We start from the raw sequence: 17323 nt of genomic DNA, 5'->3' as shown, positions 1-17323 counted from the left end.
ATTAATTTCAGTATGCCACAATGCATATTGGTCCTAATACTCTCTAAATTGTTAGCAATTTGAAGCATGTTAGATTGTTCTTGATGGGACTCTCCTGTGCACAACAACCCCACTTTTATTATTTGAATTGCTCGGTCAAATATCGCATTCTCCTTACCTTGATGTCCTCTGTGTAGACTTATGTCAACTATTTCTCTTACTCTATGCTGGAGATTTACAACTGCCCATTTTTGCAAGGTTAATGCATCCTTCAAAACGGCATTGCTGACTAGAGTCGGTCCAAAAGAAAGCACAGTAAGCCATTGTTTCATGTTTTGGGAGTTTGCATGTTCCAAATTGGAGGAAAAATCAAACTCATTTATCAAAACATGAATTAAACAATCCTCATATGTTGAATCTTAAATGAAATCAGAATATAAAGCTTTTAACCCTCATGACATTTTTCATTTGGCAAAAGAAAATTCATTGCACTGCATTCTTGCATTGTCCACAGTTCTGTATTACATTTAATATTTTCAAAGGATACATTTCATATACTATTAGAAGAACACATTTCTATAATTATTTTCAAAATTATGTAAAATTACAACTAACTATTTTTCTAATGTTGGACAGGTAGCACCAGTACTACAATACATAATTTCCGTTCACGTCGCATATATCGAGTAAGAGAAACATCTTATTGCCTTTTATATTTTCCCAAAACTAGAAAATAATTTATTGTTTGAAAACATACATCTATGTTTGTCAATAGCAAAAAACCATTTTCTAGTTATTGACAGAAAAATCAGCCTTACCTTGTTTAGTTTGCAACACTAACATCATTTGATTTAGTTATTTGTCATTTAGGTAGAAACCTAATCTTAATATCTATATTATGAAAAACTAAATAGAAATATATTCATAACTCCCATAGAACATTTTTACCCTATGTTCCACATTCTTCTATCCACATCATAACAACATTAGGCAAAAACCTAATCTTAATATCTATATTACGAAAAACTAAATACAAATATACTCATAACTCCCATAGAACATTTTTAGCTTATGTTTCACATACTTCTACATCATAGCAACAGAAACCCATTTTTTCCCATTTTCTTTTACTCTATTTCTAGAAAATGTTACTCTATTTTTTATTAAAAATGATTAAAAATAACTAGATTTTATCAAATAGGCTACTTGTGTTCAACTAACAGATGGTATGTATATATTCTTGCTAAACAAAATAACAAGGAGGCATTTCATTAGTCTTGAATTTGCCCACGAATTGTTAATTTTAAAAAAGTAGTGAATCTTAGTAATAACTATGATAGCTCCAAGAACCCTAACCTGTGCTTCAAAATATTTAAAAATCATTACAAGGATTGAACCGATATTAAGGAACTTGATATACATTAGGTAAGCATTCATATCACAACAAAGACCATCTAGGGATAAAATTTCCACCACACAAAAAAAGTGCTCATGTATTACCACATGTTTCACATATGTATTAAGTAATTGATATAGCTAAACTTTTCCATCCTCCACGCTAAATAGTTTCTTCCTCAATACAACATTAGCTGTAAAAGTATGCTGTCATCATAAATCCATATAATAATAATTATCTATCATTGTTTGTTTAAGAGACAATGGTGTGCAGAGAACCAAATAGCCTTTGTTAAAATGTATCCGTGATTGCACTTTGCCGACTATTTAGGATTCTATATTTTTTGGTTGATCTATGATTCAGATTATGCTTTATTGAATAATCCCAATGATGCATACTACTTAACATTGTATATTTTTTGGTGTGGTCTTCGATTCAGATTATGATATTAAAAAAAATTAAAAAATGCAATAGCAACCTAGGAAAGCAATTTTCTCCTTTATTGAATTGATTGCATATTGAAGATATAAATGCTTGCATTAATATCAGTAAATAGAGAAATGAACACCTAAAAAATTGCACTGGACAAATCTAACTTCATTGAAATGGGTATAGTATAGTCATTTCCAAAATAACAGAACAATGTAATAGACATGATATAATACATAGGATGACACTACCTTGATATCAGCCACAATGAAAAAATACTTTCATAATTCTGTTTAGACTAGAATGCTAATCACAAAAGTTGTAAGATTTTATCATTTTAGCACATGTGAACAGGGTCATATGCATTTACAATGCAATTCTGCCCTTTTTTCTTCAGGGTCCCGATTGCATAACAGATTTAAGGAATCCTCATATGCCTGTTGTTCAAGGTCAGCAATTAATTGTTATTATTCACTCTGAAAATGGTTTCAAACCATATCTACTATCTTATGTGTCTAGGTTTGACATTTGCTTATTGCTAATTAAAGTCAGTTTCTCTTTGGCATTTTTCCTATTTACATTTTCATATTTCTCAATTACCTCATACTTAATCCATTTGCATTACAAAATCTCTTAGAGGCATAAAATAATTCAGCAATATGCTTACAACCACTACCACCAAGAAACAAAATATGCCAGAAAGCCCGATCATAGTAGAAACATACAAATCAAATGACCAAGTACAAATGGTATCAATTGACGAAGCTTTGGACAATGCACATTGTTTTCGAATTGATTCGCTCAACTACAAAGTTGGCGATTGCTTATTTGATGCAATCCATGTATTGCTTCATTGTTGATATATACCTAATGAACTACGCAATGGTCTTGTGGATTATTTATTGCACTGCCTTGACAATGGTTGTAGTGTAGCTATAGGTTCTTTCGAACATGAATTATATCCAACAATGCTTTATGATTTGCATAGAATACATGACAAAAACACATATTTGCGTAGAATGAGGCTTTCAGCAGCACAAGTCAATGTCAATGGTGAAGTTGGACTTTGGGGTGACACATTCTGTGTACGATGGTTGGCACGTTGGTTGAATATACCCATATTCATTTGGTCTCTAACATGCAAGAAATCATACTTGCATTTCAATAAAGATGCATGCCACCCTACAATATCAATTCTTTTCCATGATGCAAATCCAATAGCTGGTCATTATGAGCCTATATTTTCAAGGATAAGCACATACAATTGCCTTCAAAACATACAGTCACAATTGTCAATTGAATATTGCAATTTGGATTATGCTTGGAGCACAATTGCAAATGCATTTGATACAATTGGACTCTGTCGATTTGCTATCACTACTACATAGAGGGGTGTTTTAAGACAATTTTTAAGACAATTTTTGAGGAAATTGTCTCAACTTGAGACAAAAAAAAGTTTGGTATTGTCTTAAAAAATGTCTTTAACCAAGTGTCTTAAATTATCGTCTTTAAAATTGTCTCTATAGAGACGATATAAAACATAATTTCTTTTGTCTTTATAGAGACAATAGTTGGGATTAAAATCATATTGTTTATCGAGAGACGATATGTCTTTAGAGAGAATACCACTTTTGTCTCTCTAGAGATGATATAAAACAATGAATTTTAAAAAATAGCTCACTATTCAGATAAATCAATATTGTTAAATATATATTACAATATCATTGATTAATTCATGTTAGGGCACGATGGAATTGAACCACCATCCTCCTGCTTGTAAAGCAGGCACTCTTCCATTGAGCTAGCATCCTTTAAAGGATATGTGATCATTGCCAGCGATTTTTTGTTTTGTATTGAATAACTTTTTGTTTCCTTGAAAATAAAACAACTGTGTGTTTCTTATAAAAAACCTTACAATATCTATCTTGCTCTATACAACATAGAGAATGTACAGAAATTTTGAATGATACATTTATGTTTGTAAATTGGCACGTACATGGTCTGATTCCAATCCTCAGTGTCAACCTGTTCAATGCAAAATAGGCCTGATTCCGGATCCGATCTTCCTATTTTGATGCCCTCTGACAAGGACAAGTTTTTAATGCCGGACAACGTTGCTTCGAAAATAGTGGCGATTTCCTCGTGCAGGTCTCATACCGTCTCCTCTTCTTGTTCGGAAGATTCCGATTGGGTGCTTTGTGATTCGGTTCTGGAGTCTTCTTCACTTGACGTCGAGTGTGGGGCCTGGTCGGCGAGATCTTCCTCCACTACGTCTGGAAGTGGCCAGTTCCTAGCGACCTCGGCCAACTCCTTCCACGTACACGGTTTTTGCCTCTCCCGACTACGACTCCGACTTCTGTTGTGTTCCCTCATTTACTCCTTCGGTAGCAGTGGTACGTCTGTCTTTGTTCGGCCGTAGGGGCATCAAGTGCCAGAGGTACGACGCTGACTGGCCTCCCTCTCCTCTTCCTTCCTACGACTCCGTTCCTCGTACCCTCGGAGGACTTGTTGTCGCCGAAGTTCCTTTGCTGTTTCTTCTCTTTGGCTTTGTCGTGCAATCAAGTTTCTGGCAAGTAACCTTGGAATGCTCCCGAGGAGGTCAAAGACGGGGGTGCTGACAGCGAGTTCACCACGTACTGTGCCTTCCGAGACGGCTCTCTCTTGAGCCTCTTGCTGCACGTATTGCATGACCGACACGTCCCACAACTCGAGCAAGTCTGCCGTCAACTGATCCTCTCGTTTCTCTTCCGCAGTATTCTCCTCGTACGTGTCACTGTCCACGACAATTAATTGCTGGTCGAACGGTTGGCCCATTAATTGCTTCCGCCTGCCACCATAGTTATCTCCAGGTTCGTTCAGCCAACGGCGCCAAAATGTTTAGTCCTAAATGTATAGTCGGTGAATAATCAGATAACACAGTATCCCCTGCACATACCAAGCATTCATGGAACAGAACAATGTACGTTACAACATTTGATGCCAATGATAATAGATAGACCAGAAAGTATATCTTTATTCCAATGTCCAGAATTGTTCATACATCATCTCCCCCTGCTGAGGTTCCAACCAAACAATATATAGACCCGACGGTTGGCCACGATGCCAACCGTCACCAACTCCCAACTACCCGACGGGAACCTCTCGGCAACAACAAAACATAAACACACATAACACACCTATAATTATTATTCGTACTAACATACGTTTTTACCCCTAACAGATACATTCAGAATGGTCAAGGTGTGTCTCTCTCCTAAGGTAGACAATGAAAAAAAAGGAAGAGGACATGATGTATCTGAAAATATAAGTTCTCTAGAAATATACCAACACTCAGACAAGAATATGACAACAAATAAAGCAACTTGGACAAAATCAAAGGAGCAAAATTTTTCCTTCTGCATATGCATTGCTTGATCACAAAGATAATGATGATGAATGTGAAGATGATTCTGATTTTGCAGCCTTTGATTACCCTTAGAACCTGATAAAGAAGTTCAACCCGTGACAACAAATGGGATGGATAAATTCTTCCAACAACAAAGAACCCAAAGTTAGCCTAAAACACTGCACGTGCTTGTCAAATAACCGGTTTCTATGAGCACAAGATTTGTATCAGGTTGTTTGACTTCTCCTACAATAAAGATGTCCCACCCATCCTATTTAATATTAGTGTCTACAGCTTCGTTGAAACAATTGTTTATCACTTTCTTTAAGTTCACATATCCTGGAAGTTGGAGCTGGCTGGAACCTTGTGCTTGACCAACATGCTTCTGCCTTGTTATCATCTCTAACACAACAATTCAAACATGATCATTTATAAGAGGGTTTGTCTTTCTGGCAAAGATTTGGTCCCAAGAGAACTGCTATGTATGTCCTTTAATCTTGAATACACAATGATAAAAAATAATTGAAGTCAAATCCTCTTTGGATAAAAGACCTCCAAGAGAGGAAAGAAACAAATCCTCTTAGGACATATAAACTACAACATCCTCCCAAACTCATGAAAGGGTTCAAATCAGAAAACCAAAATAGTCATAGTGATGGTGGATATCAATGAATAATGATGCTTCTTGGTGTTTTAAAGACAGTGTAAAGTGTTAGTTTTCGTGATCAGATTAACAAAATGAACAGAAAAGTAATGATGCACAAAACAAGAAACACAACACACAAATGGAGGATCACACAACACAAGATTACCCTGAGAAAACCTCCCTCTCAGAGGAAAAACCCAGCAAGAAAGATCCTCGGATCTGATTGTGAATTAATCAATAACTTTAGAAGTACAAGGAAGACTTATCTCAGGTCAACTGAATGTATATGCAAGGGCAGATTAGTTCCAAACGATTTGCACTATTGACAACACTCACATCTGCACTTAATTTTGTATTCAGGTTGCACATTCAAATCGCAGCAATCTGCACCTTTAGATTGTATCATTCTCCATCTTTAGTTACACCAATCTGCACCTTGATCGCACCAATCTAGGCTGAACCAATCTGCACTTAAGTGTGCGCACCAATCTGCACAGTGTGAACCAAGCTGCGCTTTATGTCTGCACCAACCACCTAGGCTGCACCACTGTCCACCAAATGTGCTTTAGGGTCTGCACCAGCTGTGCACACCAACCTGCACCAACCTGCACTAAAGAGTGCTCACCTAGGCTGCACCACTGCGCACCAGATGCGCACCAGGGTCTGCACCAGCTGTGCACACCAACCTGCACCAAGAGTGCACGCCTAGGCCACACCACTGCACACCAAGTGCGCTCCAAAAGGCAGAGTCATGGGCCGCACCATTCGTACTTCCTCAGGAGGAGATGATTCGCCTTAGGTCTTGTGTGACTAAAAATGAATATCTTGCTTGGCAAATGAGTCTTCTTTTATATGCAAGGAGATGACCTATTTGAGTCGGCCTATGTCTAGAACTTGGCACCAACTTTCCTTTAAATATCCCCAAGCTATAACACGTTACATGAAGTGATATAGGGTCGGCCCTATAATATGATGAACATGTTTCATGTTGCTTGGCGTGTGGGAGATAAAGGGCCCAGCCCTATTCGAGTTTGTGCACATAGAGATAGGGCCCAGCCCTATTTACACGCCTCCTTAATGAAGCAGGGCCCAGCCCCTTTTTGGGATTCGGACAACATTGGAATAGGGCCCAGCCCTATTTGTTTTACATATTAGATTGAGATAGGGCCCAACCCTATTTAATCCTAATGGATTCGAATGTTGCCTTTGGCAATTCGAATCCACTATAAATATTTTCCAAACTAGTTACAAAACAACATAAAGATGCACAAAACAGTGAGCATCAATCACAGATGTATAAGTCTGAGACAGAGCAGTCAATTAAGTTCTCACAGCTTCAAACACAGTAAATACATGTATGAAGGCATAAGTATTGTATTGTAATAACAGAGAGGTCTCAGATCCAAAAGGGGGATATAAGCTATAGTAAGCATGAATACGGCCCTTCAAAGTTCACTAACCAGAGAGAATGCAGTCCAAAAGGGGTAGATACAGTGAATTGACAATAATGAAGCAATGATGTAGCAGCCATTCACAATGACCAAGGGAAACAGCTTCATCTAAAAGTGTTGCAAGATCATTAGCAGTAGTTGCAACCAAGATAGAGATGAGTTCAAAAACAATAGAAGAGGGATGAGTGTAGCAAAGAGATCATTGTCATCCAAGTGGCAGTCTAGAAGCCAATTGTTTGTTATTGAAGTCAAATACAGTTCCGTGACTGTAGAAAGGTACAACCACTTAATGACCAGAGCATTCATGTGCAGGGCCTTTATGGACAATCATTGGGAGATCCTCATGAACAGTGAGTTTATCAAGGTCAAAGGATCAAACCTTCAAAGACAATAAGACAATCCAATGGAGGTCTTATTTAGTGACTGCTTTAAGTCACAAAGCACAGATAAAGGAGCAGATATTGATCAAAGAATCAGAGGTCATAAACAACACCATTACCAAATATTGTGATAGCAAAAAGTCAATAGTGAAGTCCTCATGGAGTTGAGAATAGGCTAATGCACATAAGTAGTCTCATGAAGAGGATACAACCATGAATAATGAAGAAAGATAGTCTTATATAAAGACAGTCTTGCTAATGTATGTCAAAATCTAAGGTCCTGTCATAAGGAGACAAGGAGGTTTGTTTAATGAGAAGGAAACAAGTTACAAGGAACCCTAGGATGGTAGGTTTTTAGAAGTCACAGAGAGCCTTATAGAGCAGTAGGTGCAGTGTTTAAAGGAAGTCTTTTAGGAAATGCAAGAATGCATTGAAAATATAGTCTAAGGGCAGTCAAAAGACAAAGCTACAGTGTATGGATACAAAAGGAAAACCTCAGTCCTTAAACAGAGATCAAAACACAGTCATAATCTGAACATAATCAGCGTAGAAAGCATGATGATAGTCCAAAAGGGCAGTCCAAGATAGCCAAAGATAAAAGGATTGAAAGGTAGCCTATTGTACAAGACAAAGATCACACCCTTTGTGGAAGACATCCATGTAATAGCAATCTAGCTTTAGAAAGACCCCATTCGTTACAAAGATGACAGTTATATAACAGTATAATGGTTTGTAGGTTAGTGAGCACCACTAAAAGCACGAAGAATCTATGAAGGAAAGGGGTTCAGAGATTAAGAAAGAGACATTCACAGTAACTAAGAGGAGAGCTGATGGTTTAATAATAATATTTTGTAGAGAATGTTTCATTCTTCTGTGTAAAGAGAACAAATGTGCAATAGATGCCTCTATTATGACAAGCAACAATATAAGACAAGTTTTTGTCTCAGACATAACAGTGGCAATAGAGGTTTTCTACAGTCCAGTAGAAGGATTATGGATAGTATATGACAGTCATATATTCACAGTATTCATCAAAATCAAGAAAAGCACAATGAATCAGAGCAGTCTTATCAAGAGATATAAGCATATTGCAGTCATAAAGGACCTGTAGCAGCAAGTCATTGTTAGAGAAGCAATATTCAAGAACAAGCATGACTATTACAAAGACCTGGACAATAGTTTTAAGTGGGTAAAGGTACAAGGATTCAACTTTTAACATTGAGCTTTATCACAAGAACAATGTTTCAAAGATCACAAGGTAGAATGAAAACATAGGGAGATCATAAGACTGTCATAATACACAGTCAAAGAACTCCAATGAAGAAATAGAATCAAGGAAATACAAGAGTTAAAGATCATCAAAACAAACAAGATGCAAGGATAGTGAATAAAAAAGGACAGTCTCAGTCAGCCAATAAAGAAGTCAATCACAGTGGTGAAAAGAAGAGTTTGAGGTCTCAATAAGAAGTCAGAATCATACCAAGAGCATCAAGCTTGAAATAACAATGAAATAACATTGTTGCAGTCAAAAGTGGTTATGACAATGTGTAGATAAAGCTTATATCATGTACTTGCCCTGGAAGGTACAATCTACAAAAGTAAAATAAAGTGCTTATCAAAATCAGAGGCTGCAGTGCAGTCAAAGGCCAACATACCTCAAACTTGTCATAGATATGCCAGGATAGATTGCCATTAGCAATCTAAGGAATAACATAGTGAGTGGGCATTCATGTAAAGGCAGCATGAACTGCACTATACAGATGCAAACACAGTTACTGTCATTATACAGTCAAGGGACCTATAAATGATCAAACTCCTATCACCAGTCACATGAATCAGTGGGTATATTGTAGAGAAATCAAAAATCCATTCAATCCACAGGGATCAATCAGTCCAAAGCATGATCAACAATAGTGGAATGGTAGCACACAAGCACATGCAAACACATAAAAGGCATTCGAGCAAAATATAAAGATTCATTATCATTTAGAGCAGTCAAAAGGATAGTAAAAGGTTCATAGTGAGTATAGAAGATGAAGAAATAGACAGATTCAAGTCAACATTGATATTGCAAATGGAGGCTAAGCACAGTGAATAGAGTGCATATACAAATCCATATCAGGCATCCAAGCATGATATGAGCAGATTTATTGAGAGGATACAATGGATAAGATAGTTCAGAAGTAGGCCCTAAGGACAACACAATCTTCAATACTTGAGTATCCTTATGAAGTCACAAAAAGCCTTGTCTCAGATCAAAACAGAGAACATATGACAGTGGGCAAAGATCACAATTAGAGCATAAGATAGAGCACAGAGATCAAAGCACAAATATAGTCCTTGACAGTGAACAACATCAACCTTTACAGGTAGTACACAATCAGACTTTCAGGGAATAGTGATAAGCAAAAAACAAACAGTCGATAAGCAGTGCTGGCAAAGGCAGAACAGTCTCATGAAATGAAGCAATAATCAACACATGAATAGCAGTCAAGGGCCCTGCCACAGTCCTCTACATAGGAGATTGTAATCATGAACTGTCCAAAACATGGGCAAGGACAATGAATGTACAAACACAATGAGAAGATAGCAGTGAGCTGAAGATACAAAGAGAACTATCTTTATTTGCAATAAATAGGGATAATGTTTCGGACACAGTCAAATGATGAATAGTGAGTTGGTTACACACATCAAGTGAACCTTGATAGGATAGAGATCAAACACCATGTCAAATGGGTGAGTCAGGGGCATCAAATGCGAACCACAATAGAACAAGTAGCACTACTAAAGGCATATTTTCATGTTGGCAAGGACTATTTGATGAATGTTGAATCCTCATTTTAGCCTTGCAACAAATAATACAAAGATCAAATTCAAGGTTATATATGATATGAATAAAATAAAGGTACAGTGCTTCAGAGATTTTACAGGTATAAGAATGAATTTGTTACTGCATGAAGGCACACAGAAAAGAAACAATAACCATTACAACATTCTCAAAATAATGAGATCGTGAGCACAATGGTTCATAGCAGCACTAACAATAAAGAAAGTCATCAAACCTGTGTGTTCCACAGCCATAAGGTTAACGGGCAGTCATCTTGGAGGTGAAAGAGTGATAGTCTATAAGGCAGTCGTCTTGGTTTATTACACACAAAGGAGCTGATATTAGAAGCAGAACAAAATAAAGTGTCATTTATACCATATTAGTACATTGAAGAAGAAAAAACAAATAACCTCAAATTACATTCACACATCATATAGTTAGCAATTAGAAAATTGTGCAAGCAAAGCAACACGAAAGTTGAATAGTTGAGTTTCAAACCAATCTTTTGACCATCTCCATAAATGTCAAAAATAAAAAAAATACCTAAATAAAATGTAAGTATTACGAAATGAAAATAAGATAGACACCTTAAGTTTGATAGCTCTAGGCAATTCACAGGAATTTGTATTTGAGATGTATAAGCTAATGTCATTACCTTGGTAGTAACCTCAAGGTGACGCCATAACTCTTTATCATGTCTCTTCAGGAGTGTGGTTAAATTTGCAATTGTAGAATGTATGCCCATGGTACTGTTATCCAATTGTTGACAAAAGTGATCCCGAAAGTCACTTAGCAACTCAACAAAGCAGAAAAATGTGTTAGCCTCTGCATTTACCTGCATAGAAATAAGCCAAAGGGTAATAATTAATGATTTAATTATAACTTCAACCAAATTCCCCATGTTTTGAAGTAAATGTCGAGTTTTCCTTACATGCTTCTTTGCAAGTTGCATTGATTTTGAATTTGTCAGATTAACACAAACATAAACTTGCAAAAAGACCTCATCAATTAAACTTGAAAATGTTAATCACATTTCAGTCTTATCTGACTAACAATCCTAAAATGCTTGACCAGTTAGCCAAAGATTTTCTGACTGAATTAACTAGAAACAATGTTCTTCTCTACAAACCTAGATTCAAAATTCCATTTGATTGAAAAGGGTCGATTAGCATTAGTGAAAAACACAAATGCAGAGCCTCAAGAGCTGGGCAACTGTTAGAAGAACAAAATCACCAAAGTACAAAGAATGAAGTTGTAGTAAGAGCACCAATTTTTGGCAAAACCCGGGTGATCAATATGTCTGATATTATATAAGCCTTAGCAATCATAGCCCAATAAAGATTGCATTAGGACAATTTTATGAATCTAAATAAAATGTATGAATACAAAACTAATAGCATGAAAAAATACACACCACTTCAAGATGTTCAAATGAAAAAGCAACCATCAAAAGAATTTGAATAAAATGTATGAATCCAAAATTAATAGCATGGAAAAATTCACACACTTTTAAGGCACTTAAAACCCTCAAAATGTGACTAGAGAGTCAAAATAAAAGTATCCAACTCAGACAGATGTAATCGTAAGAACTCAACCAAGGAGCAGTCTACCAAAATCACTCATTAGAAAAATATCAAAGCAAAGTGATAAACCAAATCAATAAGATGGAAAAATACACAATCTTAAAGGCACTTCAACTCCCTAATTGAATTTAAAGATCATAATGAAAATATCCAACTCAGACAAATACAATGGGAAGAACTCAACCATTGAGCAGTCAACCACAATGAAACAGAAGATGGGGGGGAAGAAACTCTTAAGACACCGCAGCCCAGTGAAACCATAGATTACGACCAGGATTCTCCTAATGCAACATAATCCACTAATTCTTGTCAATCAAGAATGCCATAAAATTCATTAACAATACCAAATAAGGGATCAATGTCAAACACAACTAATTACTACCCTTTTTCAGGAATGATGTAAACTTCCTTTCCCTTGAAGAATATAAGATGCATTTCACCCAGAAAACAAATATGCTACTCCTTCCTACATCTTGCAGTTGATCAGTATCAAAATGACCGGATAAACAAACAAGTCCAAAAACACAATCCAAACATAGAAAGTACAAAAAAGCATGCCTCCTAACCCTGCTCATGTAATAAGTACTAGAATGCATACTAATAAATTTTCAAATGCATAACAAAACACGCAAATAAATCAGTATCCTAAACATGCAAACACTCCTGTCCTTGCATCGTTCTCATGCCTTTTACTTGGACCTTCCGAGGAGAATTGAGTTGAAAATAAATTTGTCACTGATGGTATCAATATCTTGCTCTACACAGTTTAAGAGACAAGTTCCTATGAATGCGAAAGTTTAAAATTATATCAAAATAAAATAACATTTCACACAAAAGGATGAACTATTCAGATCAGTACCTAGTGAATATCCTTAATTTAGAAATTACGGCACAGCCCAAAATTGTGAAATATTTTGGTGTACTTTAAGTTCCATTAGTTTGTTATACATAATGACAGAACTCATCTTAGAGAATCTTATTGAGTGGGAATGATCTCCACATAGTCCAAAGCAAGGCAACCCTTATCATCCTTTGAGTTGGGTGTAGACTCACAACTTGAGATATTATCATGAGAACTTTGGACTTTTCTCCTGGCACTTGGATAAGGAGTTAGATTCATCATAGGGTCACCTATAATTAGACTTCTTGTGGATCTAGTATTGGAAAAATTGGGATAATTATTCACCTATAAACAAATATGGTTGGAATCAAGAACCAGTAACGAAAATTATTCTTATCTTTCAAAGAAGAGATGTACACAGGTGCCCCCTAACGGATAAAATGACCTTTCGTGAGTTTGAAAGGCCACTTATTCCAGCTCTTATTGTCTCAGCTCAGCCATGTGATGAGTACAGTCTTTTTTATTGTCGTTGAAGCTACAAAGCTTGCCACCACCTCTCTCAAATCTAAGAAAAATGAATGAAAAATAAACAATCATAACAGGTATCATAATATATGATTGAAAATAAGTTTGTGTTTGATTCATTCTTGGTTTATATTGTCTGATACACTGGCTAATGGTTGCCATTGTTTTTCATTCTACTATGCATACTTATTCTGTTTGAAAAATCAGAAGCAATGGATGAAAAGGATACAGAAGGCGAGAAACTTTTTGAAATGAAAATTTGGGTTTAAAAAGCCTCTTCTTAGAAAACGAGGAGCTGGTATTGGATTGATTCCAAATTCTAGCTCACAGATGACCTTTGTGTGCTCTCAAGATTCTCCACTGTAGAGTCTAGATTATGAGTAGGGATTAAGATACCACGATCGTCTAAATCCTTTCTACCCAATTGCTTTGTAGATGTCATTAAACATGTTTACTTGTTCAAAGGATTGTTTTTAGGATTGGCTGGTTAGATTTTAAATTTAGTCTTAGGCTCTCTTTCATTCAATTGGTTGAAGATCTTCAAAAATCACAAAGACAGAAAAGATCTTATAACATGTGGCATTGCTGCAGGTGTGGCTGCAGCCTTCCATGCACCCATTGGTGGTGTACTCTTTACACTTGAATAAATTGCACCCCGGTGTGTAAGAATTCCATTTCAGATTAATTTTGTGCATTATCTGTAACTGAGTGTAATGTCAAACTTTAGTTCCTTTATATTTTATCAAGAAGGGCAGTCCAATGGGCAATACAATAAATTGTAGAATTAATCATGATCTAGATCCAAGGATCAATTGAGAGGAAAGTACAGTATATTGTGGAATTCAATAGGGTCTAGGTCTTAGGAGCAATCCGAGGCAATATACTAACTTGTGGAGTTCGATATGTTTGGAGTCTAAGACAAGTTACTTACACCTGGTCATATATTCAATATGTTATGAACTTATGCCAGGTTATATATGTTCCTCATTTGCAGAACTCAAATGTGTTATGAGCATATGTTTACATACAAACTTCTTAAATAAATTTTTCATTTATGGTACCATTGGATCCATCCAATCCAATAGAATATGCATATGTGACTGATCTTTTGCTCATGATACATTGAATCCAGCAATTGTTGTTTCCAGATTGTTCTGGGAATTTGAAATCATAGGCATCTCTGAGGTGTCAGTATAGAACCTAATTTGATAGTTGTCAAGAAGTTTTCTAACTGTGAGTACAAGTATTTTTTAAAAAGAAAAGGAATGATGCCTGAAAAAAAATTCTGCATTTCTTTGCCGGTAGCAAAGTGCTCTTTTTTGGGGGACCTTTTTCACAACTGCAGTAGTTGTTGTAGTTCTACATGTTGGTGTTGGAAATAAGCCACACCCGGACCGACGATGGACTGGTCCAAGAGGGGCCAGTAGCTCAGTGGTAGAGCACTCCAGCAGCGTATGGAAGGTCCTAGGTTCGAGTCCTAGCTGGTCCATGTCTCAACATGGTATCAGAGCCAGGTCCAGGCTAGGAGCCCCAAGCACACGAGAGGTGTGGCTTAAGGGGGGGTGTTGGTGTTGGAAATAAGCCACACCCGGACCGATGATGGACTGGTCCAAGAGGGGCCAGTAGCTCAGTGGTAGAGCACTCCAGCAGCGTATGGAAGGTCCTAGGTTCGAGTCCTAGCTGGTCCATGTCTCAACACTATGAGCATTCATTGATTATTATGGAAGTGGAAACTGTGGGAGTTTTTGGATGTGGAGGACTGGTAATGTTTGATGTGAGTTCAGTGACTATAAAATATAGACCTATTGAACTACTTTCAGTATTGATGTTGGGGGTCGTTGTAAAACAATGCGAGACATGCAATGGATTTCAAAGAATTGATTCATTATCAGAATGAGCAAGACGCTCATAAATAATACAAGGATATTTACAAGAATAGCAAGTTTCTAATAAGAAACTGTTGAGAAGATCGAAGACGATCTAACCAAAATAGAATATACACTATTGAGCATTAATACTAAAATTAACATTATTTTAATATTCTATTACCCTCCCTTAATGCTCAATCTATTAACTACACCTATAGACCCCCTGAATTTTACAAATTTATCAGGACCAAGGGGCTTGGTGAAGATGTCTGCTGGCTGCTCCGAGGTAGGAACATACAGCAACTGGATGGATTCGTCTTCAATCGGTTGTCGAATATAGTGACAATGAGTTTCCACATGCTTGGTTCTTTCATGGAAGATTGGATTCTTGGCGAGTTTGAGCACTCCCTGATTATCACTGAACAAGGGAGTAGGACCTGCCTGAGATACATGCATATCCGCAAGCATTCGTCGAAGCCAAACCGCCTCACAAGATGCCTTAACTGCTCCCGGATACTCTGCTTCTATCGAGGAGAAAGCCACTGCTTGCTGCTTCTTACTAGTCCATGTGATAGCACTAGATCCCAAACTAAACACATACCCTGCTGTAGACTTACGGTCATCAACCGAACCTGCCCAGTCAGAATCTGTGTAACCACTGAGTATAGGATTAGAACTCCGAGTGTACAGAAGTCCATAATCAGGAGTGCCACTCACATAACGCAGCACACGCTTCGCTGCTATCCAATGATCAGCCTTGGGAGCTGTCATGAAGCGTGAAATGTAGCTTACTGAAAAACTGATGTCAGGTCTAGTGGTAGTAAGATAGATGAGGCTGCCCACTAGTTGCCTGAATAGAGATTCATCCACAACTGGTGAAGATGACTGAGCTGAAAGTTTGAGCCCGGGTTCCATAGGAGTAGAGGCAGGTTTGCAATCCTGCATTCTGAATCTGCCCACAAGACTTCTGGCATACTTGGACTGAGAGAGAAAGATACTGTTCTCAGTCTGCCAGACTTCAACTCCTAAGCAGTAATGTAGAAGTCCCAAATCTGTCATATCAAAGGTGCGGCACAAATCCTGTTTGATCCCAGTGATCAAATGTGCTGAACTACCAGTAATGATTAAGTCATCCACATAGACAACCACAAACAGAATATCATTACTAGAATGCTTGATATACAAATTTGCATCAGATGGACTCTGCTGAAAGTTATGATCTGTCAGGTACTTATCAATTTTCATGTACCAAGCCCGAGGACCTTGTTTCAGACCATAGAGTGCTTTGACTAATCTACAGACCTTCTGTTCTTGACCAGCAACCTTGAATCTTGGGGGTTGCGTCATGTAGACTTCTTCTTGTAAGTCACCATTCAAAAAAGCACTCTTGACGTCCATCTGATGGACTTTCCAACTGAACTGGGCTGCCAAGGCAAGAACGAGCCGTATGGTACTCATTTTCGTTGTAGGAGCAAAAGTCTCCTCATAGTCAATGCCTTCTTTCTGTGAGAACCCACGAGCAACAAGACGAGCCTTATACTTGTCTAGGGTTCCATCAGCTTTGTATTTTACTTTGTACACCCATTTGCAGCTAATGGGCTTCTTCCCTGAAGGAAGGTCAGAAAGGGCCCAAGTTTGATTCTTCTGAAGACTCTGGAACTCAACTTCCATAGCCTGTTCCCACTCAGGTATACGTTTAGCCTCTGAGTATGTTTGAGGCTCAAAAACAGTGTGTATGTTAGCCATGAGAGCAAAATTGACTGTATGCGGCTGTTTGCTCTTATTACGGGAGGTTCTACCCTCAATGAGCTCAGTGTCCCTGAGATCAGCAATGGTCTTGGCCCACCATTTAGGTCGGAGAGTAGAAGTGCGAACATCTGGAGGAGCTGGAAGAGGCGCAGGATCAGGAACGGGAGCAACAGGAGGAGGATTATTCTCTGGAGGGAACTCAGGTAGTGCATCATCGAAAATAGATTCGGCATCATCCCTCCCATCAAGCGAACCTAATGGAAT

The 17323-nt window shown here is 37.5% G+C and overlaps 1 long non-coding RNA gene and 1 other non-coding gene across 6 annotated transcripts in view; one reads left to right on the top strand and one right to left on the bottom strand.

Annotated features, from left to right (window-relative positions):
* LOC131856149 (uncharacterized) overlaps nucleotides 1-17323 on the top strand; it is a 45401-nt gene that overhangs the window by 10228 nt on the left and 17850 nt on the right. For 4 of the 5 annotated variants that reach the window (XR_009358306.1, XR_009358304.1, XR_009358308.1 and 1 more), the window contains one exon: nucleotides 616-665. This is a non-coding gene — a long non-coding RNA (uncharacterized LOC131856149). Of the gene's footprint in view, nucleotides 1-615; nucleotides 666-2201; nucleotides 2254-17323 lie in introns of all 5 variants that reach the window. The other variant, XR_009358307.1, reaches the window with a different exon arrangement.
* On the bottom strand, nucleotides 3544-3615 carry TRNAV-UAC (transfer RNA valine (anticodon UAC)). The gene has a single exon. It is a non-coding gene; the product is annotated as a tRNA-Val (tRNA).

This window comes from Cryptomeria japonica, chromosome 6, assembly GCF_030272615.1.
Source record: "Cryptomeria japonica chromosome 6, Sugi_1.0, whole genome shotgun sequence".
Taxonomy (NCBI): Eukaryota; Viridiplantae; Streptophyta; class Pinopsida; order Cupressales; family Cupressaceae; genus Cryptomeria; species Cryptomeria japonica.
This window is presented reverse-complemented; position numbering and strand designations above follow the sequence as displayed.